The 14,582-nt window shown below is 43.5% G+C and overlaps 1 protein-coding gene across 5 annotated transcripts in view; it reads left to right on the top strand.

The window, feature by feature from the left end:
- Positions 1-14,582, top strand: part of LOC1275587 (uncharacterized) — an 86,722-nt gene that overhangs the window by 27,219 nt on the left and 44,921 nt on the right. For 4 of the 5 annotated variants that reach the window (XM_061662628.1, XM_061662627.1, XM_061662630.1 and 1 more), the window contains exon 3: positions 10,886-10,923. The exons of the other annotated variant lie outside the window; for it this stretch is intronic. The gene's annotated coding sequence lies outside the window, so the exon portion shown is untranslated. The remainder of the gene's footprint in view (positions 1-10,885; positions 10,924-14,582) is intronic. 5 annotated transcript variants of the gene reach the window in all.

The raw sequence follows: 14,582 nt of genomic DNA, 5'->3' as shown, positions 1-14,582 counted from the left end.
GGATACAAGCAGCGCCAAGCAATCGTTGGTACCCTTGCCTTTGCGAAAACCAAATTGGGTACTTGACAAAAGGTCTTTGGATTCGAGCCAATTGTCCAGTCTAAAAAGAATCATTTTCTCAAATAGTTTTCGCAAGCAAGATAGCATTGCTATCGGTCGGTAAGAATTATAGTCTGATGCCGGTTTGCCAGGTTTCAAAAGGGTGACTACTTTCACTTCTCTCCACTCCAACGGGACGGTGTTAAGCTCCAACATAATGTTGAATAATCTCAACAGCCGTTTCCTCGCCAGATCTGGCAGATTATGGAGCAATTTGTTCCGAATCAGATCCAGTCCTGGAGACGAATTATTGCTGGAGTACAGAGCAAGCGATAGCTCTACCATTGTGAACGGTGAATCCATGTGTGGATCACTCCCATGTGCACATTGTTTAAAAGGGTGTGCTTGAGCGAAATCTGGGCAGACTTTTTGTGCAAATGGCTCTAGCCATGCCCCAGAAACCCTTTCGCTCTCGTTTGTTGCTTTGCTGTTGCGCATCCTCTTCGCCATACTCTGAAGCTCCGTTAGCGAAGTCGAAGGCTTGAGGTTTTTGACATACCTCGGCCAGTATGACCTTTTTTTTGCTTTAAGCAAGTTTTTGCACCTACGCTCCAGGCCTCTATAATGGATGTATAGATCCATGGAGCCGGTGTCTCTATACCTGGCAAAAGCCTTCCGCTTCGCTGAGAATGCCGCTTTACAATCCGCGTCCCACCAAGGAGTGGGAGGTCTTTTAAAAATCCTTGCCTGGGGGGGCGGCCTCGTTTGGGCACCGAGGGCGCACTCGTTTATCGCCATAACGAGATTTGTATACTCCTCATTCACGGAGAAACTGGGTTCTACGCGGTTTAGCAAAGCGGTCATTTGGTCGCCGTATTTCGTCCAGTCGATGTTCCTCGTTAGGTCACAAGTAACGGGGACTTGATCGACTGTGCGACTCCTCTTGATAATCGAGATCTTTATTGGCAGATGGTCACTGCCAAGCGGGTCTTGGATTACCTTCCACATAGAATCCAGCCCTAAAGACGATGAACAAAGAGATAGGTCTATTGCGCTGGGTCGTGCCATAGGTGAGGGCACCCTAGTTGCTTCGCCAGAGTTTAAAATCGTCAAACTGTATGTGTCGCAGATATCCCTAATGATTGGTGCACGATTATCGTCATGCGTACAACCCCAATCTGATCCATGGGCGTTAAAGTCGCCCAGGATGAAAAAAGGTTTTGGTAGTACCGTTACTAGGGTTTCAAGATCCTTGTTGATCTTCTTTGGGTCCAGATTGGCTCCCGGTGGGATATAAATTGAAGCAATAGAAACGTCAAGATCCCCTAGCTTTGCCTGGATTGCGACGTATTCGATTCCCTCGGGTGTGGGGAGGGGTATTCTGTTGAAGCTGTGACTACTTTGAATACCAATTAACACTCCCCCACCTCGCCTATCACTAGATGGATCATGTCGGTCTTGACGAATAATATTATATCCCGGGAAGGTAATATTTTTATCGGGTGAGAGCCAAGTTTCGCTTAGGGCAAATGCATTACAATTATATTGCCCTAGTAATACTTTAAAAGAATCTATTTTTCCCAAAAAACTTCTGCAGTTCCATTGTAGTATAGTAGTCATTGGAGGCATTAATCATCCAAGCGGACCATCATACTTAGACATGGCCATTTTGATAACCATTGCCTGACCATTCCTCTTAGGAAAGGAAATGCCAAAGGGATCAGCCCGGAAAGAGGTTCCGGGAGGGAAAGGGAGTCTAGGAGGGATTGCAAAATCTCTGTCAGGCTTGGGAGGGATTGCCTGGAGAAGGATCTGGGTTCACTGGGGAATGCCAGATTGCTAGGATTGGGTAGGTTACGGGAAGGTGGACGAGATCGAGCATCACGTGGGTGCATGGTACCCTGGGATTGGCGTTGGGTCGCATCAACGTGACGTCGAAGTGCCTTTTTAGGGGGAACAATTTTGTTTTTTCGGATACCTTTAATTGACACTCTCGGTGTAATCGATCTTTTTACTCCTGTTAGAGGGGCCAGATTGGGCAACGGTTCATTACCCTCAAGGAGTGAGAGTGTATCGAACGGATTCACTTCTGAGGTTTTCTTCAGAACATCGGCGAATGACCTCTTTGAGTTATAGAGGACGGCTTTTTTATGCTCGGCCTGCTTTTTGCGGTACACTGAGCAAGTAGATACTTCGTGCCATTCCTGTTTGCAATGGACGCACTTTTGGGTGTCAGCCTTGCATTCTGCCGAAGAATGCGGTCCTTTGCACTTACCGCACCTAACAGAGTTGGTACAGTAAGGCTCGGAATGCCCAATCTGGCTGCATTTTGAACAGGTAGCCACCTTTGTAACAAAGGGTCGACGGATGGGTACCCGCAGACCCTCAAAGTACAGCGTGTTCGGCAGTACTGTACCCTCGAAAGTGATCCGGAGTGAGGAAGTCTCACGGAACACCTTCTTTCCGTCAACCATTTTCGAAGCGTACAGTTTTTTCACTTCGAGGACCTTGACACGAGGCGAGGATTGATAAAGGAATGCCCCTTGTCCGTACTGAAGGATATCCTCTAAGGGGTATTCAAAGTCATCTACCACACCGATGACTTCCACCAATCCACCAGGAATATACACCCGGTAATCCTCCGTATAGTCCGGATCGGCCACAATTGCATTGGCCTGCACCCGGTCCTTTGCGGTGACACGCAACTTCTTTGGATGCAGTCGGATGACGTCCAAAACACCCGGGTATTTTTTGTATATCGATGCTGTGATCGATCTAACGTCAAGCGGCTTGGTACGAGGCATAAAAAAAACATTATGTGCCCCGTTAAAAGCAGCATGGTACGTTTTGGCCCTTGAATTTACATTCGCCTTAGCAGAATCATCTCGCGATGTTGAAGCCAAAGGTTCATGTAAAACCTTTTTCTTCGCCATCTGCCCTGGGTCGGAACTTTTGCGCTTCACTGTAATGAAGCCTTCATCAGACTCGTCCATAGGCTCCGCCTCCATGGGAGAGCCCGAGCCAACAATTCAACTGAGTGGAGGACAAGGATAGTAGGATAAGAGAGGATCACTTACCAAACACAGGACAAATGAGAGGAGAGCGCGCTCTTCAAGATGCGAGCGCGCGAGATGCGAACGCACAAAATGCGAGCACAAGAGATGCGCGCCGTACGCACCTGTATTGTCGCTCAACACTCTCAAACGGGTAACACACGGACAATCACATACACTACACACACTTAACACAGTACACTACGCACTGTACACTTACTACGCACAGCAAGCACAGATCGCTTCACGTTCAACTAAGCGTACGTAAATCTTCGTGTGTGTATGGTGGGGTCAGTGGCTTGACTTTGGCCGTAATCATCCACCTGGAGCGCGTATCGAGAACGTCCGATTCGCTTCGTGGTTGGCGACAGAATGATATAAAGTTTCTTATCTAGCTTAGAAATTAATGCGTGCAAGTAGGGCTTTAAAGAGTAACTCGAGAATTGGCTAACTTGTGTGTCGGTCAAGTGTATGTAAGTTGTATACTCCGTTTAAAGTCTATAATCCCTCTGAAAATTAGTATAGTTTAAATATATGATTAATATGATTAAATTGATATAACAAAAGGGCCAACTTCCCTTTCTGATTGAACCAGTTATAAAAGGGTAATTTATGATTTACTTCACTATAAATGTATTAAAAATTGCTTCGAATATCTATCGAATTTCAAAAATCGTATAACTGCAAACCCTCGCCAGCTGAGTAGCGCGCTTTTCGAGAAAGACTATTCATATTATTAGGCATTAGAAAGGTAATTTTGTGAAAAATAAAATGGTATTTTAACATTTAATTGTTTCTTGGGGCCGACGCGTTTACATTTAGATAATTGAACCATGCTTACCTATTTCAATATGTGACTTTATTAGCCCTTCATAAAATTTGTGTGTGTTTTAATTAGGTGAAGTTCCCAGGCTTTTAGATCGTGCTTATTTAAACCTTATTACTGTCTAATTTATAAGTAATTTAATAACGATTTAATGGTAAATTGGCAGTTTTGATAGATCCTATTGTTGCTTTATTTTTGCGATTTTTTTGTTTAAAACAAAAGAAAATGACACAAAAAGTATTACATTTTTATTAACATTATTAATATTATGTTCAAATTTCCTCCATCTGTGACAAAAAATTCCAGCGTTTCATCGTTTAAAAAAATTTATGGAATTTTTTTACTGGAACACTCGCTCTATCCGGCAAAAGGGGAAATACAATTGGCACTATTGAACGTTAGTTCTCAGCTGAATTAAATTTTATACATTGTTTAACAACCGTCGACGTCTTAATCAGCTACAGTTACAAGAACTCATCACAGTGAAAACTGCTGTAATGGGTAAAGTAACTGACGCATGTCGAGCTGGGTTGTCTGCGCAAACGTAAAATGGCAGTTTTTTTATATTTTATGATAAAAAAATAATGTATATGAGTATTTGTTTGTACCTTTCAAATGAGTTTTTTTAGAATTTTAATACTAATGCAACGACCCCAAAAATCGTACCATTCGTGTCCAACCATTCCAGCGTCAGTGACCTTCCCTGGTGCTACAAAACACCTTTGTCTGCTGGGTTCGCCTATTAGGCAGATTAATAGCAATATTTTAATAAACGCTGATCACTGATTGTTGGTGCTACCGGCGGCAATGCACGCAGACATGCCATCCCGTGTGAGCCGAATACCCGTCGTCAACTAATTACCGTTCGCGTCAATATTTAATTAGATCAACATTTCACGTTAGCTTCTAACTACCAACCTTCCCACTCCCGCAGGATGGCCACCGCTCACGCATGGTTTGTGTGGCCTTGCATGAATAATTCGGTACATAATGCAGTGCACAGTACACGGCGCACAGAGGGTAAACATACCAGGACGCCGGTGAAATGGCTGATTGAGTTAAGAATGTGATCCACTTGAAGCATTAATGGGCGGCAACCGGCGAGTGTGTGTGTGACCCCGTATGATACCGGCAATTGCAGATGCCGGGACGGGACAACCCCTTTGGAGCCCTTTCTCTACCATTCTGTGCGTTGCAGGGTCGAGCCCGGTCGTTGGTAAAATATTTATGAAAATATATAAGCCAAACATTCCCTATCGGCTTTCTCCTCCCCACCCCGGGAAGGGATCAGAACGTAGGAAGAGATGTATGGGAACATGAAAACATGTATGCTTTTTGTCCCATTTTGTTAGGTATGCTCTAACCCCCCCTCCCCAAGCAAGCATGTGAAGCCGGTCCGGTGAGACGGGACGCACGTCATCAAGGCGCAATAAAGGAGTAAAATGGAGGGTGTGTGGGGGGCATCTTGGGCCTTCTCCGTTAAGATGTGTGTACATCAAAAATCACCCCACACAAACACACACTCACACAAACTTCCATCCTTAATGACATGTTGTTCCGACCGGGGCAGAAAGGCACGTACTGTCGCATAAAATATGTCACCTTCAAGACACCGGTGGGCCATTCTTTCGGTCATGTTTTATGTTGTTTGTGCTTGCGGTTGGGTGGGAAGAGCGTACCCTCTACTGCCTGGAGTGTCGAATCTACCGATTGTTGTGCTGCCAGCGGCGAAAGCACGACGTTGCCAGTCGAAATGGGTCGAAACACTCGGACGGTCGTCGGTCTCGGTCGCGATGGTGGCGCCGCCACATTCCGAACCTAAGCGATTTATGACCAAAGCCACGATCATGCCGCGGTCGTTCGATACCCGTGCGTGGGTGGGCAATTTTTGTGATTTAATGGTCCGCCGGCATGAGATGATCGGGCGGGAAAAAAGGTATACACAAAAGCATACACATTCGGGCGGCAAATTATCGGGCTGGCGGTGGGCCTGGGTGGGCCTGGGTGGGCAACTTGGGCGGCACTTGGGGCAGCTTGAGTGGTTCAACATTTTGATTTGATGTGATTTACCGCTTGTTGCTGCGGACGACGACGATGAGGACGACTGGTAACGATGGGGTGGGTGTTTTATATGGGTGGAGTGGCTGGTGGGGTGGGAGAGGAGAGGAGTGTGTCTCGTCGTGGTTTATTGCCCGAAAGCAAACAATTCCCGACTGGGGCAACCATTGTGCAGTTTTGGAGGGTAATGAAATTCAGCTACATGAAGGCCCCCGGTGTAGTTAAAGTAGCGGTGTAAGTGAACGTCAAAGTATAAAGTGACGAATCGGGCCTTGGGTATTAATTTATTAATATTTGCCTTGCTTCTTCCACTGCAGCATGTTACATGTGAGATGTATTTGACACCGGGTATGGTTTAGTACAAGAAGAAGGGATTAAAAAAATACATTCGAATGGGCTAATTGCGTAAAAAAGTCAATAAACCTTAGGCCCCCAAGTGCCAAGTAGCTTACTCATACGCCAGTTCAAAACTCATCGAAAAACTATAAATTAAAAAGTAATGTAAATGTATAATTTATTATTATACAATATCATACAATGTTAGTTTTCTAGACGAATTTTACTTTACATGTTCTTCAGTATTGTATAAAAATGTTCCCAAGCTCTCGCTTCCTACTTCTCGTCTCTTTTTAAAGCCCTGCAGCGAGCCATGGTCGGAGTAACCGATGCTTTCTTTACGAAGCAGGAAGCAGATGCTTGGGTGAAATCACTCTTAACATGGAAAATCGACGCTTGAGGATAGATTCAGCACGAACACTCATTAATCCCTCCTGCTCCGTTATCCCTTCTGTCTCCTGTCCCATACTGCCCAAGGGCTGTGTGTCCCTCCATACTCTAGCTGGGAAAATGTAGAGACAATTTACAGAATTTACTGCATGCCTAGAACGTGCATGCCTAGATAGGAGGGAATGGGAAGCTTATGAACGGATCCAACACATTAACGCAACGATACAAAGTGCAGCGTGTTCAGTGGCTGGTTCAGAAGAAGCGAAGGATCTGTTGCAGATCGGGTATGCAGACAAGCGGTAGTTCTTGCTCCATCTATTGCACGTGTACGTAGGAGTGTGGTTGGCAACATGACTTATGGTTCGCAAGCATTGCACTGCTGTAAGCGCCCCATCATAAGACAATATAATAGCAATGGTTCAGCTCTGACCTCTGCAAATCCTTTCGATGTTCAATTATTACTTCAATCATTCCAGATGGAAGTTGTCTTAGGGCTAAAATACTCAGAACATAATTTTCTACAGCTGTCTTTGATCCTAGTATGACTGGAATTCCTCTCTCAAACGATTAGTGTCTAACATCTGCACTGCAGTATGCCATTGTTGGATCATTTGCTCTCCATCTAATGATCGATGTCCATTTGTCGTGCAATTTTTCTCATAAATGATAAACGTATCTTTTTAAACTGTCTAGGGGCATAATAATCTCCTCTGATCTAAGCCAATATGTTAATAAACTGTTAAAAAGGTAGCCTAGTGTTGGATTCTTTCCTTAATCGATCCGTATTGTTTAATTCTGATATCGTGATAGTAGTATGAGGTGTGCCTCAGGTGTTCAAACGATGTCAAATCTAGTTCAATTTGCGACAGCTTTTTACCTTTCTTTTTAAGTGTGTTTTTTTTAGAAATTTTAGAGCCAAATTCTTGTTATCTGAACAGAATATGTGAATGAGTAATCTGTGCGTATTTTCAATAATTACTCATTAATATTATCGAATTCAACGAGGACCTTCATTCTACAGCATGATTGTTCCTTCGCTTCGTTCGTTTAGCCAATAGGAGATTCATATTTAAAGACAAATATTATTTAACCATAAATACACATAATCACTTTCGTTAGAATGCAAACAAATTCTTTGATTTCTGCGTTGAAGATAAAGTTTTTCACCGTTGTTTTACGATCAATCCTCCGATTTAGGTACTTTATATGGAGCATATTCATGAGAATTAAATTATAGGAGTGCCAATGCTTGTGATATTTTTCCAGCTGTACAAATCTGATTTCAAAACTTAGGCCAAACGATAAGAAGACGCCAATCAGAACGTTACCCAACACATTGCTTTACTGCGCACTGTGTAAAGTAAAAATAGCAATTTGGGGAAAATCGTTCTCATAAAAACGATCAGCTTCGTAAATCGGTTAAACAGTTGTACCTAAGAAATTCGCTAATAATTTCACCATTTATGTTACACAGCAAATCTGCTCAATAAAAACTGCGAACAAACTGAACCACCTCTAATCAATGCTTAGCGGCCACAAACAAGCTGCTGGTTTTATTGGCCCTTTTAGCATAGGACTTAGAGCACTGCAAGCTGCACAAAACCTCCAACATAGCACGGCGAAGCCTGTGTAACGAAGCTGCTCCGGTACATCAACCAAATCCGTTACTTAGCTTGATATGAAAAACACAACTTTCTCTCTCTCTATCTCTCTCTCTCTCTCTCTCTCTCTCTCTCTCTTTCTCTCTCTCTCTTGCACACCTAACAAACACTTTGCTCACCGAGCACAATGAATGGTGGGGCAGATTCGTGCTTTGGCGCAGGATTACACCGTTGCCGCGTGTTTTGCTTACTACCGCTCCCATCCCATTTGCAGGTTAAAGGCTTTGCTCCCCCTCCCCCCACCAACGAGTGGTGAATTGGTACCGTTTCAGATTTTATGCCCTCATTTTGCAAGCACATCTTCTCGTCTTATCTTGCTAATCAATCGTCGGTGCGAAATGAAACAGACACACCGCCGCGTACGGGTAAATGTGGACGGACGCAACGGTCGGTGGACGTGTGGCCGTTTGAAATGTGGGTCGGGACGGGTAGACGGGCCCGCTGCGATGCGACGTGGTGTCATAAAATCCACAAAAGAAGGAAAACATAAACTTTTACCGTGCAAGGAAGGAGGACGCCGGTAGATCGACGGGTGTGTGTGTCGACCTGTTTTATACGGTCGCATTTCTTCGCAAGTTCGCCAGGATGCCACTGCCGATGATGGTGGGGTTTGCTGGTTGGTGGTGGGGCAGATTTGCCGCAGGGAGCCATGGTGCTTTAGGGGAGATTATTTTTCCCAACCGCAAAAACCACGCAAACCCCCCCCCCCCTCCCACCAAAACCCTGGTGCGTTACCGGTAATAAAACTCCGGAAGGAGTTAACAGAGCACCAAAGAAAAAAGCTCATCAAGCTCGAGAATGTGAGTGGATTGGATGCATTCTTTGGAAGGATGGGTTTACACAAACTTGCTGCTCGTGTTTTCTTCTTTTTTTTTCTCTTCCCTACCGAAGGTTGTCGTGAAGAACGTCACGTTGAACGGGAGAACTTTATTGCCCTACAAAGTATGCGTTTTTTTAACAAATTAGAGCTGTTTTTTGTGTGTAATACTTTTTGGCAACAAATAAACATCCTCACAAGGACACTTTCCATTTCGGACACTGACCGGCCGAGGACCGCTTGCTTTATGTTATTGATTATGCGATTAATCATGCTTGCATTTTTTGTTTGTACCCAAACACCGGGTCGGACGGAGAAATATGGAGCAAATTAAACCGCCCAAAAACCTTCCCACGAAGTGAACCGGTGAGTTGTGTGACTCTAGGGCCAGTTTACCTGCTGCACACCGTTTGGCCATAAACCTCTCTGACCCATAGCCGTACGGAGAGCTGACTTTGCGCAAACTTCCCCCTCCCTATATACTTGGCATTGGCAGCCCATCCCAAGCTCTGGCCTTCGCGAAGGGTGACCGGGCATCGTATGAAAAATTAACGAGATTTTAATAGCATTTTATGGTGGTGCTTTTCTTCCGCTGCTGCTGCTGCTGCTGCTGCCTGGTGGAATTTCATAAAGTTTTCTCCCACCTTACCCGGGGCTTTTCTTGTCCAGTTTTGCACACGCACCCCAGCCTGGTTTCGTTCCGGTCGCTGGTTTCGGGGATCTCTCGGGGTCCGGTATTTTTTCTTTTTTTCTTTCTTTCTTGACATTTCGACGTGCGTGAACCATGGGGTATTCTTGTTGATTGGGTAAACTTTCTTCTCAAATTTCATTACGCCAAATTCCAGACGAGTTTACTTTCCGGTACTGTCTGACGGCGCTGTGTGTGCTTTTCCGTTTGCTCTTTCTCTTTCTGACCATTCTGACTTTGCTGCGTGTTGGTACACTCACGTTTTGGCAAACCCCGTAGCAGCCAATTACATTTGACGAAGCAGCCCGAACCGCTTCCTGAGTGATGACGGAGCTACGGTGGACCACGGCACGGTGAGGTGAAACAAACAGCAAAAAAAATCATAGAAAGGGTGCGAGCAAGCGATACGGCAGCAACCGAATGATTAGCAGATTAGCGGTGCCCTTTTTGTGTGCGTGCTTGGTGCTTGGTGAGAAAGTGTTTCCTGGAACAGCAGCAGCAGCAGCAGCAGCAAAGGAACAGTGTCTTGCACCGGGAGAGCAAAAACAAACGGAGCAGAAGGAGGGCAAAAACAGTCCCGAAAATGAAGTTAAATTCGACTGGTGCAAAAAGCACTCCAAAGTTTTAATGGATCGCTAAACTACAATGAGCTGGTGGACCGGAAAGCGGGGTGGCAATAAAAAAATATATATAGAACGATAATCTTTAACGCTACAATGTTGTAAATCATCCACCATTCAAGGGGTTTTTTGGGCGAGTGTTTGGTATTTCGTTGGGTTGGATTAGGTGCTATCAATGTTGATGCTTTTTAATTGCAAATATTTTAATCGTCTACTGTATTCGATACGGTTCGATTAGTTTAAATTGCTTTATTGACTTTTATTTGTGTACAAGTAGATTAACATGGGTTTGCTTGTAATTAAAAAGTAATTAAGAACGAGTTGAAGCTGTTTTTTGTGCCATAAATACTAAGTTGTTGTTGAATTATAGCAAAAACATCAAATTGTATACTTTCAGGCGCATGACAAGCTCGAGGGATGAGGTGATTTGCTAAGGTAAGCCATAATGCTTTGCCAGCCATATTAAAAACAAAGCTTAAATAACTCTTAGGCAGAGCTCTGGCACCAATAGAACAATACAAACATATACGACTTTGTTCGAAAGGCGCTCTGTCACCTGTTCGATGTCTTATGCACCTGTTATAATGCACTGCAATACGCCTATTATTGAAAATGAAGCATTTTCATAGCTTAAATTAATAATCATCTACAGAGGGAAGATTCAACAAACAATTTACTAGCAATCCACATCAGTAATAATACAAAATCATTCAAATTTTATATTGAATAATGTAAACAAACGTCCATGCCAAAACACATACAGTGCAGTGCACATACGTAATAGTTTTTTTTACGTTTTAAACGTGTATATTGGATGTTATAATTGATTGTGAAGCATTACAACCATTATCGCTAGCTATTTTAAATGTTTTGCACGAAATTTTATGAAGAAAAAGAGACAAACTTGAAAATGTCCCCAATTGAGTTTCATCTACTGTAGCGTTGAAGCGTTTGACAGTCAAGGTACTCACAGCACAGGTGGATATCGAGCATAATCGAAAATTTGCAATTTTAGCGTTACGTAATTGATGGATGACACCTTAATATACAGGCGTATTTTATTACGAGCTCGATTCGATTCGTGTTGAGAAAATGATCTCCAAAGTGAACTTTTCCATACAAATGAACACACAAAATTCATCAACTCGACGTCGAGACGACTCGAGTATAAAAATAGACTACGCCTGATAATTTCCATTTTAACACTGCATAATGGATTCAACCCGTACTCAAAACACTTCCTCTTAGTACATTGCCACCTACATTCGATTGAGCGTTATAAGTCAGTGTTAGCAAGACCAGGGATTAGCTAAAAAGTAGAATGAAAACACGAAATGAATTTTTCAGTGTGCATCCCACCACGTTATTCCATCAGGCCCTGGAGGGCAATAGTGCTGCCATATTTCCATTTTAAATATTCCAACTCTAACACCCAATGCGCTTAGTCGATTGCCCGTAGAATTAAAAGCAAACATCAATTCCCTTCATTGTTTCCGTTTTATTGAAGTGTTGGTTATGGGTATTAGGAGGGCATTTCTGTGTGATTTGTAAAACAAAGAAAGGAACAAAACGAACACACACTACCAAGCACTCTATCCTAGGCCATTGTGAAAAGGGCTGCTTGTTGGATAAAAGTATTTGTGTGGAAGATTTTTTATTCCCACCATACAAAACATTCGCTCCTTCGCTTACGCTTATCACCATCATCGTCATCATCATCATCAGCGGTATGATCAACGGTCATGCCCCTCGAACAGAGCGCGGAAACTTTCCCTAACCGATCAACCAGTGCGGCACACCAGCGCCAACCATGTGTCAGGTTCTACAACGAGCAAGCAAGCAAAAAAAAAGAATGGGGATACAAAAACTCCTCCCTAAACCATCGCGCGAAATTCGTCTTCCTGCTATGCGCCGGCAGCAATGCAAATCAAAATTTGAATTCCAAATGGAACACTAAGTGAATAAATAAAATCAAATGGAAATTAAATAAAGCGCGCGGCGACTCTCGTACGCTCGCTCGCGCTTTGCTCTAACACCGCGGATTGACGATAGCTCTGGGCTGCGTGGTTTAGCGCGAGATCGGTAGATTTATGGGTCAGGGAAGGTCACAGCATGCTGGAATGCATGGGAAAATGTGCAACCAAAGTGCAACCCGCGGCGGGAGGGAGGCGACTGAGGATGCTTCCCAATGAAAACCCAATAAAGCCTCGTTCGCTCTTTCCGTTCGGCTGGCTTTGGCTGGTTTTGTTCGAAAGGCAGATGAGCTGCTGTGTACGGATGTGGATGTGTGCCTGTACGGATGAGTGTTTGTGTGTGCGAGCGTGTTGCATGCAGTGACAGGTACCGGGATAACCACGTGCAACTGCAACAGACGTAATGCACATGCCTGCCCACATACACCCACACACTGCTTTGCAGCGGAATTTTGTAACCGAGCTCGGATCATGTTGCGACATTTTTGACTGCACATCGAAACCGAAGCGGTGTACGAATTGGCATTTGCATTTTGTGACTTTTATCATATTTTATTGTTTCAATGTGATTTGACTTTTTTTTCTTCTAACTTTTCTATTTCCTTATTCGTCATGCAGCCAACAGTGTGCAAATTGTTTCGTTAAGTTGAGTATTTTTGTTCGTTAAGTTAATGTTTTAGTTATGTTTGATTCTTATTTGTTAATTGTATTAAATATTCTTTATTTATACTTTTTTTTTTCATTTAATTTGAACTCATGACATTTATTATGATATTCTCTTTTATATATAAATTTATGTGAGTATTTCATTATTTTTATATTTCAAAAGCAATACTTAGAAATTCTCTTATCCTTTTTTGATTATATCTTTTCTATTTGTTTTGGTATTTGTTTTCTAAACTATCCTCCTTTATATTTTTCAATTATTTTAACACTGGAAATAACTGTTCCCTATTTCTCATCACAAATAAATAATTTAGTAAAGATTACATCCATCCCTTTATTATTCAAATATTCTTAATTTTTTATAATTTTTTTTTCTAATGCTTACTATCACTTGTAGACTTGTGACACTCAAGACACATAGAAATGTTCATTATTAAAAAAAGGTAAAATACCTAACGTCATGCAGGGCTAAACGTGTCAATATCACACACTAAGGCTTTCCCAGAAGTTCCCCGCTGGGAATATTCTTCCAGTTTACTGCTCGTCTGCTAAAGTCTCGTTAAGTGACGATCGTCACACTTTTCGTTCACGCCTGCATGTTTTTCCTCGCCATTATTTTATTCACCTGCCACTTTTCATAAAGTCTGCAGGCAGCCCACATACCGCTGCTCGTTCACTCATGGTTGTTTATTATTGTTCTTTCTCCGTCGATTATGTATGGATAGAGAAAGAAAACAAAATGGAGCATTTCACCCCTTCTGCTTGTGTGTTGTATTATTTTTCACATGTTTTCCCGTTTGTGTTTTTTGTTGAGATGTCAGTACAAAAATTTTGTCCAAGCCAGTCTTTCGGTGTGCAGTGCGGCAATGGCCAGCGCAGCAACGAGCCGAAACGAACCGACTTCCCTTTGTGCAGTTGCACCGATGCACAAGCCCGATACGGCACGGCCTTGTCTCGGCAGCGACGATCAGCTCGCTGCAAGTGGGTAAGCAGAGAGCATAAAACAGAATTATGCTAATGGCTTATGCAACGCCGAACGCCGTCCCAATGTGCCATGAGCACGCAACAGCCCTCTCACCCCTAGATCGGATGCACTCAGAAGGTGACAGCAACGTCAAACACACGGCCCGACGGTCACGACACGACACGGGGCTCGGGTGCAGCATTATCGTTCGCCGGCCGCCACCGGCAGCAGCAGCAGCAGCAGCAATTGAATTGAAATTTGCCACCGCCCCCACGGTCGTCCTACATTCAATTTAGCATTCTTATCCGTAAAATTATCTACCGCGCATCGGGCGACAATGAGTGCAATAATTAAAAGTACACTTGCACATAATATAATATAATGCGGATGGGAGCAGTCGAGTTTGATACGTGCAAAGAAGCGTGCCCGGCGTGTGCTTCATAAAAGCCGGTTTAAATACAGCACGCCATCGCACGCCAAAGGAATGCTGT

This window comes from Anopheles gambiae, chromosome 3 (genome assembly GCF_943734735.2).
Source record: "Anopheles gambiae chromosome 3, idAnoGambNW_F1_1, whole genome shotgun sequence".
Classification (NCBI taxonomy): Eukaryota; Metazoa; Arthropoda; class Insecta; order Diptera; family Culicidae; genus Anopheles; species Anopheles gambiae.
The sequence above is the reverse complement of the archived record's forward strand: the minus strand, read 5'-3'. Positions and strand labels throughout refer to the sequence as shown.